Source organism: Phalacrocorax aristotelis, chromosome Z, assembly GCF_949628215.1.
Source record: "Phalacrocorax aristotelis chromosome Z, bGulAri2.1, whole genome shotgun sequence".
Classification (NCBI taxonomy): Eukaryota; Metazoa; Chordata; class Aves; order Suliformes; family Phalacrocoracidae; genus Phalacrocorax; species Phalacrocorax aristotelis.
The window spans coordinates 18,695,688-18,711,613 of NC_134311.1; positions in this window are offsets into that span (position 1 = coordinate 18,695,688).

Sequence of the window (15,926 nt, forward strand, 5' to 3'; positions counted from 1 at the left end):
GGGAGGAGGTTGAATGTTGAGTTTAAAAGAATGAAGATAGTGATAACAACATAATTTTTAACATAATGAGAAAACACAATATATGTAAGAAAGGCAGAGTAGCTGCATTTAGTTATGTCCCCTTGTATAAACAGGGCAAAAGAGATATTGCAATAATCAGCTACCTGATGAGAGGGTGTGTAATAGATATGTATAAAGGACCTTAAAATATTAACACCCAGAGGACATATAGGAAAACCAGAACTGCTGCACTAGCCTCGTATACTTATTTTGCACTTCAGCAGTGAGCACATTTGCCTTAGCAGCACTGTTTCTGACAACAAACATGTTTTGGCTTTCAACACAGCTACTCTGGAGAATCATATTGCACCTTCTAAACCAGTTTGCTTATAACGTCCAAAGCAAGGAGGGTCTCAGGAGGAGAACAATGAACTTAACAAATAGCCAAAATGAGTGAAGGAAAGGATCCAGGGCTTTCAGCAGGATTTCAAGGCACAGAGCAATCAAAGAGGCTTGTGTTGTTCGATGCACAGCTGGCAACATATGAAGACTTTGTTTTGTAGAGGAGCTGGTCCAGTAGAATAGTTAAGGTTCAGTTCCATTTTTAACGCTTAAGACCACTCATTTTATTTTATACAAAGGATATAGTCAATCCTATAAAAATAAGACCATTGACTTCCAGGACACCAAATAAATTTTCAGAGAGCTTGCTGGTAGAGCTTTTTGCTTCACAAGTTAAAATGAATTAAGACTTGGGTTCTTTAAGAAATACAGCATCTGTTGATCTTTCTTTGTCTCTGAGAAGCTGAGAACACAGTCATTTCAAATGTTCTGTACTAGGTTGATACTAAACATAATACTTCATTTTTGCAATATTGGAATAAAAGACTTCTTAATTAAAATGACAGATAATGTACTAAGTTTCAGCAACTGAATATGCTATGGAGTACTTCAGATAAGTAGTTCTCAGAATGAAACACTTTGATTCAACTCATCTCCAGTAATCCTGCTGATCTTTCTTTTATTTCAAACCCAGATTTATTTAGATCGATCACCCACAACTAGTAAACTAACTGCAAGAACTGGTCACTTAACTACCTCCATGTGAAATACCTTTACTCTCAAGTAAACAGTATGGTAACACTAATCTTAAGTAATTATGAATTGGGCATTTAGCAAGAAAAAGACTTTGCAATTACATTGGAGCAAAAAGATTTTAAAACATAGTCATAAAATCATAGAATTTTGGGTTGGAAGGGATCTTTAGAGGTCATCTAGTCCAATCCCCCTGCAGCGAGCAGGGACATTTTCCACTGGATCAGGTTGCCCAGAGCCCCGTCCAGCCTGACCTTGAATGTTTCCAGGGATGGGGCCTCTGCTACCTCTCTAGGCAACCTGGGCCTGTGTTTCACCACCCTCATCATAAAAAATGTCTTCCTAATATTTAGTCTGAATTTCCCCTCTTTTAGTTTAGAGCCATTACCCCTTGTCCTACCACTACAGGCCCTATTAAAAAGTCTGTCCCCATCTTTCTTACAAGCCCCCTGTAAGTATTGAAAGGCCAGATGGGTGCCTTTGCCAAAGAAACACTTGCTTCCTTTAAGAAATAGTTTCAGTCATGTTTTCAAGGTTTTCTCTAAAGACTGAGAACTACAAATATTTTTAGTATGACAGCTAAAATTTACATGTAACCATGAACCCAGGAACATAAGCTGTAAGAAAAAGTAGTATTATGAATCTGCCATGTCTGAGAAGATTATTTGATTATTTAATCTACATCCATGCCACAATACTGGCATCACAGACAGGATTTCATCATCCTGAGGGTTGTTTGGTTTTTGGTGTTTGTTTGTTTGACACACATGCACCAGGTATTAAACCTCCTTATTTTCAACATCATCTTACAATTTCTTCAACCTCTTATGTATTCAAACTTATTAATAAAACTAATTTTTACAGATGTTTATGTGCATTTTACTGTTACTCACTGCGGAGATATGAAGGAAAATAACTTCTACTATATACAGCTTTAGAGAGTCTAGTTATTTTTTTTTAAATCAACCAAAAACCCCACTCTCCATCAGCTTACTTCTTTTCCTAGGAAGGGCACATGTATACAAAAATAACCAAGACCTCCATTTACACAAGAAAACACAGAATCGATATAATCAAATGCTAGTGGATGAAAAATTTTTAAAAAACTACAAAATATTTCCTAGGATCGATTATCCAGAATACAGAAGGTTTTGACGGTTCTGGTGTATGAGCCCAGGCATACAGAATAAAGCACTGGTATCTAAACAATTGATTTGAGCTTAATAAGAAGCGAGACCTATTTGCTATGCACAGAACTAGTAGAAGCATTTCAAAGAACAAATAACCAGAATCCACAGTTCCATGTAATTGGTTCCTCATTTTCATTGCTAAGATTTCTAGTGTACCTAGTAATAAAATTTTGAAGTGCATAAGAGGGTAATTAGGTTTTGTGTCACCTCTGTATGGATTTTCTTTTTCTGACAGTACTAGGAAGCTACACTGCCAGCACATGGAATACTACAAAATACGTCTGAGGCCCCCAATGGTAGGAAAATGAACACTGCATGCCTGATTTAAACAAAAGACCCTTCTCAGTAGTTTTCTAGAACATAAATAAACTGCAGTACAGCATAGTGGACTTCAGTCTGGCAGAGGAAATAACAAATGCATTTTTGTTATGAACACAAAAACATTGTGTTCATGTTTATTGTTTTTCAACAACAGATTCACTTAGATACCTCACTGCCAGTAATAATAAACTGTGTATTTAGTCCTTGTTTACATTTATGGCACAATTTTACTTTTAAAGGAGTGTAAAAGAAAACATATAACCCACCATATTAGTCTGTCTTGCTGTTTAACATCAGCTGTAATGATCTTTCAAGAGTCTGACTGAAAGCCTGGCGTTTCTCTACATGATGTCCCTTTAGTCTCTTGGAAAACATCACAGAATGCCTGCCGTGTAAAATTATGCCTAATCTTAATTATCTTGCTGTCTATTTCCTGAGCTTAATTAACTTTTCTGAGTGCTTTTCTACACTGCAATGAGGACTAAACCCATTTTGTCTTACTCAGCATTTCATAATTTCTTTTCTCTCAGTTCCTAGGACAATGAAAAGCTCTTCACAGTCCTAATTGCTACGGCAAAAGCTAAGATATGAGATTTGAAGGAAAAGCTGTAACAAAAAATTTAAGAACATACAGCCATGCATACAAATAGAAGGGCAGAAATCTGCAAATGTGGAGAGATAATCTATTCTAGCCTCTAAATGAACAGACTTTAGATATTTAATTATCTTGTTAAGTAAATTCAGATTACAGGAATCAAATCCTAGCCATTATAGGTCATCAGGCTGTTTTAGGTGAAGTACAAACTGTCTACTGTCCACAGTGCTCAAATAAGTTTAGAATAATACAGCAGCTAGTTTGTATGGCCAAGCCCTCTCTCTTACTGCTCATCCACATTTTCCTATGATCTGGTCACTTTTGTCACAAGGGAGAACTACACAATGTAGGTTGAGCACATATTGTAGTAGCATCTCACTTTCCTACTGCTATAATTTCACTTTGTTTTTTCAGACTACAAAAATTGTCTGTACACTTTAGAGAAACAAACCGAAAGACTTTGCTTATTCCATTTTTTCCCACAAGGCAAAAAGGAAGTTTTATTTAAACTGGCTGTCTAAAAATCCAACATGGTTACTTTAATTAAAAGAATATTTTCTTCCAAGCTCAGACAACCTTTAGTAGCTTTAAAGTACATTTACTACATTTCACTCTCTTCACCTTTACCACGCCAGCAAGAATTAGAGTGGTTTTGTCTCTAGGCATGATCAGATGAAGACTCTGTGAATGATTAGCTGATATGCAGGTGTTCAGCCAAGTTGCTTTTAAACAATATCAGAGACAGATCAGACAAGTAAAAAGCCAGTAAGTGGACAGCACTCATCCACAAGTTAAAGGTCTACTAGATTTTACAGAATATTTGTTTAACTTTTCAGCATTTGATCCTGTCACTATTTGGCTGTCAGCACCAGAAGACAGATTCAGACATAAAAATAACCAACATCAAAGAAAAAATAATCAGCTCAAGAGTTCATCCAGAAAACAGGGATGCTATGCTATGTTTTCTGTTGCTGCTTTTCCTGGAACACCCACAAACAACAACCAAATAGCTTAGCAATAACTTCATCAAAGTGAAAAAGAAAGCTCTGTGATGGTAAATAACTGTTAAAGTTACTTATACCCCTGTATCATGATTGGGTAATAACTCTACCCACTTGGCTCTTCTTCTCCATTCCCCTGAGCACCAACAAAATACTCTTTACACTAGAAAGCATAGAAAATAAATATAGAAAATAAAATAGAAAATAAAATAACCAGTAAAATGATCAAGTTCAGATCATTTCACTTCCATTTGATTGCATTTCTGTATTTCAGTCTTTTTGATTGATCAAAGCTTCCTGCTTGTCATAGAATCATAGAATAGAATCATAGAATGGTTTAGGTTGGAAGGGACCTTTAGAGGTCATCTAGTCCAACCCCCCTGCAGTGAGCAGGGACATCTTCAACTAGATCAGGTTGCCCAGAGCCCCGTCCAACCTGGCTTTGAATGTTCCTAGGGGTGAGGCCTGCACTACCTCTCTGGGCAACCTGGGCCAGTGTTTCACTACCCTCATTGTAAAATATTTTTCCCTATAACCACTCTAAATCTACAGTCCTTTAGTTTAAAGCCATTACCCCTTGGCCTGTCATAACAGGCCTTGCTAAAGAGGTTGCCCTCATCTTTCCCATAGTCTCCCTTTAAGTACTGGAAGGCTGCAATAAGGTCTCCCCGCAGCCTTCTCTTCTCCAGGCTGGACAGCCCCGACTCTCTCAGCCTGTCCTCGTAGCACAGGTGCTCCAGCCCTCAGGTCATTTTTGTGGTCTCCTCTGGACCCACTCCAACAGCTCCATGTCCTTCTTGTTGCTGAGGGCTCCAGAGCTGGATGCAGGGCTCCAGGTGGGGTCTCACCAGAGTGGAGTAGAGGGGCAGGGTCACCTCCCTCGACCTGCTGGCTGGCCATGCTTCGTTTGATGCAGCCCAGGATACAGTTGGTCTTCTGGGCTGCAAGCGCACATTGTTGGCCCATGTCCAGCTTTTCGTTCACCAGCACGCCCAAATCCTTCTCCGCAGGGCTCCTCTCAATCCCTTCATCCCCCCAGCCTGTATTGATACCATGGGTTGCCCCAACCCAGGTGCAGGACCTTGTTCTTGGCCTTGTTGAACCTCATGATGTTCTCACAGGCCTACCTCTCCAGCTTGTCTAGATCTCTCTGGGTGATGTCCCGTCCTTCTGGTGTGTCAGCTACACCACTCAGTTTGGTGTCATCTGCAAACTTGCTGAGGGTGCACTCGATCCCACTGCCTATGTCATTGATTAAGATATTAAATAGTATGGGTGCCAGTATGGGCCCTTGAGGGACACCACTTGTCACTAGTCTCCACCTGGACATGGAGCCATTGACCACTACTGTCTGGATGCAACCATCTAGCAAGTTCCTTATCCTTGTCAGCTAAGAAGCCACACAGAGAGAGAGCAGCTATGGACTACAAACTTTCAAGTACTGCCATCCCAAGCCCTCCACTTTTTAGTGGCAACTTTCAGAAGGAAGGCAAAGTAAGGGTATTTGGATGTACTGAATGCCTAGTATGCTCTCCTTCATCCCCAGGAAGAGAATTCAAGCACAATCATAACCCCATACTGTGTCACTTGTCCAAGAGACAGTTTTGACACATGGCCCAGAAATTTAGGAAGTTGTCCATTTTACTTTTCAAGTTTCAAGCACAGTCTAAACTGGAGTAAAGTTTCATCTGAATTCTTTGGAAATGGACGTGCCTTTCCCTTCAAGACAAACCCCTCCCAGGAATCAGAGCCCAATGCAGTTTATTGGTGACCAGTTCTGAAATGTCCTGTTAAGCCAGGGCTGTTCACACTGTTATGAACCCTGTTGTGTTGATACAAAACCACCAAAACTTTAATCATTAGAGCACCTGAAAAGATTTATTTCTATATAAGTGACAAGCTGGAATTTAAAGCTTCAATATGTGAAGCTTAAAAAAAGGACAACCTTTTCCTTAAGTGGTTTAAGATCCACCAGCCTGTGAGCTTGTAAACTGTTTTCAGCTCATGGAACAACTGTATTAATTCCCACTAAACTGGAGGACAGTTTGATTAAAAGATCAAGCAAGACATTTCTCAATTCCTAACCTTCTAGCACTAGGCTCATGGTGTAAGAAACCATTGCCTAGACAAAAGAAAAGCGCCACGGTCTTCAACCATAAACCTATCACCTTACTGTATTTATTGTCTTTTGAAATCATTGACCTGCTCTTTGTGCTACATTAGTCACTTTATAAAAAATGACTGCTAGATAGCAGCCGTTCAGTTAGTTTTCTTAGAGCACGTCTCCTTAGCGTGAGACTGAATTTTAAGAAAATCACTGGATTAGCTAGATACACTGATTTAAACTTCCATGTAAAAGCAGCAAGAACATTGTTTGTTGAAACCATTCAACAGCAATGGACTCTCTGCAAGTGAGTATTAACAGAACTAATAGCTGCTTGTGTTCAGCTGCCTGCAGTGGTCTATATACTCCAGAATTCAATTCTCATTGAGAGCTGCAGCCAAACATATATATACATGCATGTGTAAACCCAGTCAATATACATTTGAAGTGGAGAGAGCAGAAATACGCACATCCCTAGCTATTTTGAAATGAAGAGTCTGACCAGCAGAAAAACTCAATACATAGAGCAACAGGCAAATACATGAAGTGGTAAAAAGAGATGCAGATGTTCAACAAGTTACTTTTGTACAAAGAGAAGAACCGGCTGCGTTTTAGAAGTGAGAGTGTAGGTTTCATACCCATGCATGCTTGTGTACAAAGCAGTATGTACTTTCTGCTGTCTCTCTTTGATATGAAGCAGGTGTTTAGGAGTGAACAGACTGAAGGGCTAACTGTCATGTACAGTAAGTGTTAAAAGAAAGCGAACTCCTGTTATCCCAATTGCAGCACTATAAAGCTTTCAGCTACAACTTGCTTGTTGAAGTGGAGCAAAATTAAAAACTAGGGAAACAAACAAGAACTAAAATAAAGCCTAGTAAGTAAACCTTGGTCATAGCACCTCAAAGCTCATTTAACTCATAGGCTTATTTAAAAATAAAAAATTTCTAGCACCAGTTAGAAACAATTGGCTTATGCCTGCGCATGCAGCGAGTTTCCAGGTATGTTTCATGCTTGTTAGAAAATATGCTAGTTTTATTTGATCTAGATGAATGGAAAACCAAATTATTCCTGCATCTGCTGAAGCCACTAACATCTTACTGATGCATACGCCTAAGCCTCTTTAAGGTTTTCTCTGCTTTCATTGATCTATATCCTGGCAGTCAGCAGAAACAATAAAGCATAGTATTTCAGAAGGCAAGGAAAAAGCCAATACAAAGCTAAAGAGAAACATAAATCAACAATTAAAGCAACTTTTTTTTCCCATGCTTTTGCTTTTTCTCAGTGTATGTCCTAATGGTTTTCTACAGTTAGTCTTTACAAGACCTATCATTCCATTTAATACAAATTTAACATATTAACGTATGAACATACCTCTCTGCTCTTTCAAGTCACAGATTTATTCCTCTATTTTACAGGGGTTTGAGATTACAGGTCCCAGAAGCCACGGAAACACCACTTGGCAGACATTGGAAAGCTCCAATGTCTGTTCACTGATTCCTTCCTTCCCACCATGCTTCCACTGCTACGCAAGTGAATATCCACTCCTTCACTTTACAGATTCCAATACATTTTAGCTTACAGCATTCCCATGTAAAGATAGTCCTAAGGTTTTTCAAGAAATTAAAATATTTTCAAAATAGGAAAGAGTTTTCAGAAAGATGTGCTTCTATGAAATAAGAATCCCTTCTGAACTCTAACTCCTGTGGGGTTTTTTAGATGCCTTTGAATCCAGACCCTTTGTACATAGGGCAGACTGGCTGATATAAATCAAAGGTAATATTACCTTTTAACATAGTCAAGATAGATACATATATATTTATACATGCACAAATGTATCTATATCTGTACAAATATATCTATATCTGTATACATTTTGACTACGTTAAAAGGTAGTACTGCTTTTGTTATATCAATTGGTTTGCTATATATTAGATAGCAGGATCAGAGGCACTCCTGTAAGTCTCATGCTTTAATACTTTTTTTCATCCCTGTATCTTCACTGTGACTTTTGCAGCCATAGGACCCGGTTTACTTCATTTTTGTTCTGGCGATGCAATGAGATTTCCAAACTCTGCAAACTATACTTTGCAAATATTGTCATCTTAAATCAAAATCATGAAGCAGTGAGAGAGATGAGCATTCCATTATTTTTTTTCATTTGTTGAGTTGAATTTGCAAGAAACATGAATATGTATTTTTCCGCCCTTCTTACTACCACCATTCCTACTTGCATAGTTACTACAAGATAGACATGACTTTGAACACCATTTGCAAACAAACACAAGGAAATAATTCAGTTGTGTATTTCCCTTTTTCCAGTGCAATATTCTTTTGTGCTTATGCAGTCACTGTTACAAACAGATCTGCCACTGGGCCCTAAAAGAATGAATGGGCAACTTTATTCATAATATTATGCTGCAAGAACTGTGGGGAATAAACACAGTGGCATAGAATGCTATTAATAATTTAGATTACTATTTGATACCTGCTGGAGAATAATTCATATGAATTTTATGTGAAATCTAGAACAATACATCTTTTTTCAAAAAGCAAATCAATAAAAAGTGTTGCATTGTAATATCGTAAACGTGCATACTTGCTGTTACACCCAAATTATGGAAGGGACCAAGTAACTCAAAACTGCTAAATAACAGAAGAAGAAGACAAGAAAGGTGACACAGCACAAATCTAATATAAATTCAGCTGGCAATGTCAGACTGGATGTTGCTTTCTGTGGGTGCTAGCAGGGTCATCCAGGCAGCAGGAGCTGGTGATAACAGGCAATTTCAATGTTTAACACTGGAACAGAGCAGGATATAGCTAGTTCTTCCCAAACATAGGGGCATCCTTTAAATACAAATATGAGACAGAAGCTCAGTTTGGAAGTGACAGATAATAAAGGTAGAGAGCAACTTAGGTGAGGATAATAATAAAAATAACATTTCTGGTCCTTAGGAAGGTAAGCGCAGGAAAAAAATCAATAGCCTCAGGAAAGCAGACTTCTATAACCTTACAGACATGGTCACTGAGGTCTCATGGGATGGATATCTAAAAGAAGAGACAGAAATAAGGAAAGCTGGTAACATTTAAAGGGCACAGGTGCAAGTTATCACAGTGTAATGAAAAGATAAGGAAGGCTACGGAGACACAAACTTGGCTAATTCATTTTTTCAGTGATTTCAACTCACTTCAAAACCTCAAACCTTTCAACTTTCAAAAGAAAGCTCAAAGTAGAAATTAGGTTAGATTATTCTTTAACACCATAAGTCATTTAAACAAATATGAGAAGAAAATCTAGAAAGCCCTGTCTTTGAAGAGTTAATGAGAAATAAAACTCATTTGGTAAGTAATTTAATAAGAAGACAACCACTGAAAGAGCTGGTTTGATGCACAACGGAGAGGAAGTACTACTTCACAATCATGTATTCAAAACCAGTTTGCCTCCCTTTTCACTCAGGATGTGATCAGTGCTTAACAATACCAGCCCCAGTGACAGAGAGGTAAGAACTCCAGCCACTGCAGGTTAAAGAGCATGCTGAATGTTTTCAAGCTGGCAGTGCTGTTGAAATACACCTTTGAATATACTGAGGCTGGCACCTCCATGAATGGTGGAGTCCATCTAACAGCACACTGGGGCTGAGAGGGGAGGAGAGTAACCTGCCTTCTTGTCAGTGCTCAGCAGTTTATCAGCCCATTCTATTGTCCTAAAACCAGTGCTCACAAAAGGCCAAAGGAAGCAGTTCCAGAACAGCTAGCAGATATCTTTCAGATTTCATAAAGGATCTGAATGAGCTCCAAAAACTGAGAAGAGGACAGAAAAAACACCTAGTACCTACCTTTAAAACAGGAAAGAAGAAAGGGGAGAATATGGGACTCAGAGACCTGTCAGTTTACCTCCACTTCCTAGAAAGCAGAATAAAGTTTAAGCAGCACAACAAGGTAAAAACTGAATGGGAAAGTGCCCCATGGAGTAGTATTAAGCTATTGTCACTTCCTCGCTTCCTCTAACAAGGCATAGATCCTCCTGAACAGGGGCGAAAAAGTAAGTATTAATATCTCAACTTTAACCCTCAATTACAAAGCTGTTTCAGATTATGTTCTTGCAAGAAATAAGAAAGCAAGTTAAGACAAAGCAGCATGTAGGACAAGCTAAAAAGCAAAAGTATTATCAGCAGCTAAGTGACAAGTCGGAAGAGGGAAGGGAGTGAGGTTTTACAAAAGTCTACCCCAAATGCAGAACTATTCAGTATTTCTTTACTAGCTTGGATGAAAGAACTAAAAGTTATGCTTAGTAAATTTACAGGTAACATGGATCTGGAAGAGAATAAGTTGAAGGACATGATTAGAATTCAAAATCCTAATTGAATTCTTACTCTCTGCAGTGGAGGTTAGGCAGTACTCAACAAGAGCAAATGCAAAGCTCTACATTTAGAGGTAATCAACTGCACAGTCATAGGGTAACATATGACTGTACACACAGCTGCCCTGCAGAAAGAGACCTAGGAGTTAACTGGTGCATTTTCTGATCCAAGGGGAAATGCATAATGGAATAGGTTTTATCACCCATGAGAATTTCTTCACTCATTTAAGTGACAGAGTTGCCCTCAGCTGGAGAGTCATGCCCAGTTCTGGGCACTAGTGCAAGAAAGATGTGAACCAGCTGCAGAAGGCAATAATCAAATCAGGGGTTTACAAAACAGGAAAGGCTGAAAGAATTCAAGTTGCTCAGTCTAGAAGGACAAAGAGCAATGTGGCAAAAACCCATATGTACACTAGAATAAACTCTTTAAGGTTCATTGTCAACAGGAAAATAGTGATCTTAAAGCTTGAAAGCTTTACCTTACATGTCAACAAAGAAGTCTTAACATCCAAGACTTTTAGAAATAGAAAACAGTGCCTATAACTGTTCCTGTTTGCCAGCAGACTAGACCAACCTCTATGATAGATAGGTAAAAGCAGCATCACCCCAATTGTCTAATGGAATTCAAAATTAATTCAAATAATCAAGTAAAAAGAGTTGAGGTTGAGGAAGGAGGTGAGTGGCTGTCGTATAGAAAGTATACATCTGAATTATTTTAATTACAGTCATGCTGACTTGGCGTGGTAAGGTTTTGGTAGCAGGGGGCTACAGGGGTGGCTTCTGTGAGAAGTTGCTAGAAGCTTCCCCTATGTCTGATAGAGCCAATGCCAGCCAGCTCCAAGATGGACACACCACTGGCCAAAGCTGAACCAACCAGTGACATTGGTAGTGCCTCTGTGATAACATACTTAAGAAGGGGGAAAATCTGCTGTGCAACTGCAGCTGAAAGAGAGGAATGAGAATATGTGAGAGGAACAGCCCTGCAGACACCAAGGTTGGTGAAGAAGAAGGTGCTCCAGGCACCAGAGCAGACATTCCCCTCCAGCCCATGGTAGAGACCACGGTGAGGCAGGCTGTGCCTCTGCAGCCCATGGAGGATAATGGTGGAGCAGATATCCACCTGAAGCCCGTGGAGGACCCCACGCTGGAGCAGGTGGATGCCAAAGGCAGGCTGTGACCCCATGGGAAGCTCATGCTGGAGCAGGCTCCTGGCAGGACCTCTGGCCCCAGGGAAAGAGGAGCCCACGCTGGAGCATGTTTGCTGGCAAGTCTTGTGAGACCTTGGAGAAGTTTGTGGAGGACTGTCTCCTGTGGGAGGGACCCCACGCTGGAGCAGGGGAATAGTGTGAGGAGTCCTGCCCCTGAGGAGGATGGGGCGGCAGAGACAACGTGTGATGAACTGATCCCAACCACCATTCCCTGTCCCCCTGCACTGCTGGAGGAGAGGAGGTAGAGAAAATTGCGAGTGAAGTTGAGCCTGGGAAGAAGAGAGGGGTGAGGGAAGGTGTTTTTAAGATTTGGTTTTTATTTCTCATTACCTTGCTCTGATTTGATTGGCAATAAATTATTTTTTCCCCAGGTTGAGTGTGTTTCACCCATGACAGTAATGGGTGAGTGATCTCTCCCTGCCTTTTTCTCAACCCACAAGCCTTTTGCTAAATTCTCTCTCCCCTGTCCAGCTGAGGAGGTGAGTGTTAGAACGGCTTTGGTGGGCACTCGGCATCCAGCCAGGGTCAACCCACCACAACAGTAAGGAAGTCACATACTTCAGGCAGGCCTCTTTTCCCTTTTCTTCTGATTCTCAGTGACTTCTGCATCCAAACTCTGTGTTGTATCGCCCTTTAAATCTCATTAAATTGCCAACTTATGGTACATATTCTTTGCAAATCTGATATTAACTCTGCCTTGAGGAACTGAATCATGAAAAGGAAGAAAGTAATGATCTCATTCTATGTTAGTATTTATGAGCTTTGCCACTTGAAGATGGGATTAAAGAAACAGAAGACAACTGATTGTTGTTCAGTGTCTCATTTAAAGCTACGCATCACTTAAAGCATACAACACTTTCTCATGCCAAGTCATTATCTCTGCTAAGATTATCTCTATATATTGCCCACAGTGGCATTTGTCACTTGGGTAGACAATTCAAACGTGATACTAGAAATGAGGCAGTAGATGGCATAAGTACACTGTGATCTAGTGGAAATTTCAGTGCCACTCTTCTCTTCTGCCTAAATCATTCACACCAAATATTAAAAAAACCCCAAACCTCTATGCTGAACATATTTTGCTCTAAAATCGAGGAAGTATGAAGCTGGCCGATCAACTATACGAGCAGAAACAATACAGTAGAAAATTGAGCTGGTTTTCCTTGTTAGAGAAAGTTGCGCTCTAGGCCCAAATTTTTCTAACAGTGGTCACAATCAAGCTGGAATTCAGTATTTAAATTCCCTACTTGCAATTACAAGCAAGAAAAGTTTCAGAAAAGAAACCCATTGTGTTCTTATGTAGATGTGAAGATAATGTGGTTAACATTACTAACCCTTGCTTTAAGATTATTTTCTTCCACAGAGATTTTAAGGCAAGGTTGATTGGATATTATAGTTTTGATGTTTCTTCAAGGAATCATAATTACATTTAGAACTAAATGTATATTAGAATTTTTCCTGTTATTTTCACAGCTATCATAGGTTTTCAGAAATTTCATCTGAAGTTATTTCAAATTACAGTAAAAGCCCTCAGATAATTTCAGACTATGATCTCAATGTGATGAGTAGATATTAAAGCATGTCACTGTAAAAAAATGACACCATAAACAGTGCAATATAACAGCTTCAGAGCCACATGCAGCAGTAAAACTAAGCTTTCACTACTAGTAGGGGTTAGCAGTACCTTAAAGAAAACTGAATCGTATGGTGCTTTTTTCCTTTGCACTTAAGAATGTTTAAAGATGCACGCTGTCTTGCAAAATACTTTGATCTTTCTAGAGTGCAGAATAAACACTCCAGTAGACATCAGCATTATCTTGCTCATATGATCCTCAATCACTGAACTGTATCACAGGCTCTCAGAAGGAATTTAAACAAGTGAGGAAGAGATCCTCAAAAAGCGGTAGTGTCAGAGTAGCTAATATCCTTAGTATGTGACATAGCACCTGGGGACAGCAGTGCCTCACAGGCAACATCAATCCCTCTTAGAATCCCAGATCCACTCCTTGGGATCACCACACGTCCGCTTTCTTCAGCCATCTTTACTGCTGCCTTTCCTCGTTTAGAAAAATAATGCAGAAAGGGTTATTGTCTAGGAACTTTTCTATAATTTATGTGCAAATTTTGAAGATTGTGGGACAATACGACATTCTTACCGGCAGTTTAGGCAGACAAAAACATCACCATCCCCTCCCCATTTCATCATCTCTCCTTTCCTAACTCTTGCAGGCAAGTATAATCTGTTTCTAAGTTGCACTCAGAACTTGGTTTATTCTCCTGAATTTGGTTTAGTCTTCTGCTGATATATTGGGTATGCACACTTTTCCTATGCCAGAAGAGCCTTCTGCAGTCTTCAACAGGTTCTTCCACCATCTAGAAGACCTTTTATAGCACCCTTGGACAAAAATACCCACAAAGGAGGAAAGAGATGGATCCCCTTATCTAAGACTTTGCCAGGGAGGACTCAAGACTGGAAAACAGAAACTATCATTCCAGTTCCATATACCTGTTCAGGTTTTTCATTTGTATCAGTTGCGATATAAGCAAAGAGGTTCAGGCACACAAGTCTGTCTCTCTTGTGCATTGCAGTAGCCTTAATTACACGATCAAATTTCTTTCTGCAAGACAATTAGCTGAGTGATTCAGTGTCCAGGATGCTGATGCTCACTGAATAGAGGGCACTCAGCATTTTCATGTTATTTATTGTACAGCCTCACAATCTAGTACATTCCCCACTCTTTATCCTGAATACTTTCCTACTAATTTCTTTATGAAAGTGTTTGTCACCCATCACATTTTCTTAGTGTTCCCATCCAGATGCTCCATAATGTAAAGAGGCATTACGATTCCTTTACTTTTACCAGTGATAAATCAAAGCACAGAAGTCAAAGTTAATATTAGGTTGACAACTTTTTCAAATAGTACTGTGTGATTCTTCAGATTTTCAGAACAAGGTTTTCATTCGCTACAGTTTAGCTGTGAAATCTCAGCATATCTGTGAACTGGGATACTTGGGGAGAAGTGTCATGCAATTAGTGGGGGGTTTGGCTTGGTGGTTCTGCTTTTTAGTTTGTTTAGCATTTGTTTGGTTTTTTGGTAGGAGTTTGATTTGAGTAACCTGCTAAGATTCTGGTAAGACTTTGTGCAAGGGGAATCAAATTCTCAAGAAATTCCACTTGCTTTAGCTTTAAGACCTATCTCCTCCACATCAGGCATTAAGTGTTCCTATCGACTTCCACAAACCTCTGAAAGTTTGGACCTTATATCCAAAATGTTTATTACTTTCTCATCAATATTATTACTGTACAGTGTACAGTGCAAGTGTATTTGCTGTTCAAAATACAGTCGGAAGAGCACTCTGTAAGAGACTGTCCTAGTTTAATTATACATTAAGATATAGTATGTCTTGCTGGAAGCTGTAGTATTCCCAAACCAATGTTTTAGAAGGCTTGGGAATAGTCCAACTACTCCCAAACTTTATAGCGTAAGCCTCTGTGTTGCACACTGGAAACTATGAAAAGGAACGGTTCCCCTGTGTTTCTCTCCCAGCCCAGAACAATTTCAAATGCATATAACCAAACCTACTGAATTCACCAAAAATACTCAAACAATCTGAGATGCCTTACAGTATGCCTTTGACTTGAGAGCATAATCACAGAGAACAGTATTACTGCTCCCAGAGGGAAATATTTCAATGTGAGATCATGACAAAGGACCCTTTAGACCTTGCAGATTCTATTCTCATGCTCAAGTCAAATCAAGTTGCATCTAGAGGGAATTTATTTTAGCTTCCAAGCAAAACAAGTTGGTTTGGGGAAAATGTTTTGCAACAGAAATATGTTGTGTAATTCTTACTCTCCTTTCTCCATTCCCCCTGCAGTACATCCTGGAACCCCCAACAAAGCTTCCAAAGCAGAACAAATATTCATCATTAGGCTCTCTTCTCCCACTTATTTCTCCTTGGTAGGTAACAGAAATTTAACAAGCTTGAGTCCACACAGAACAAGGAGTTTATGGCCTTCTCCCAACAACTTGCACTATTCTCTGCTTGA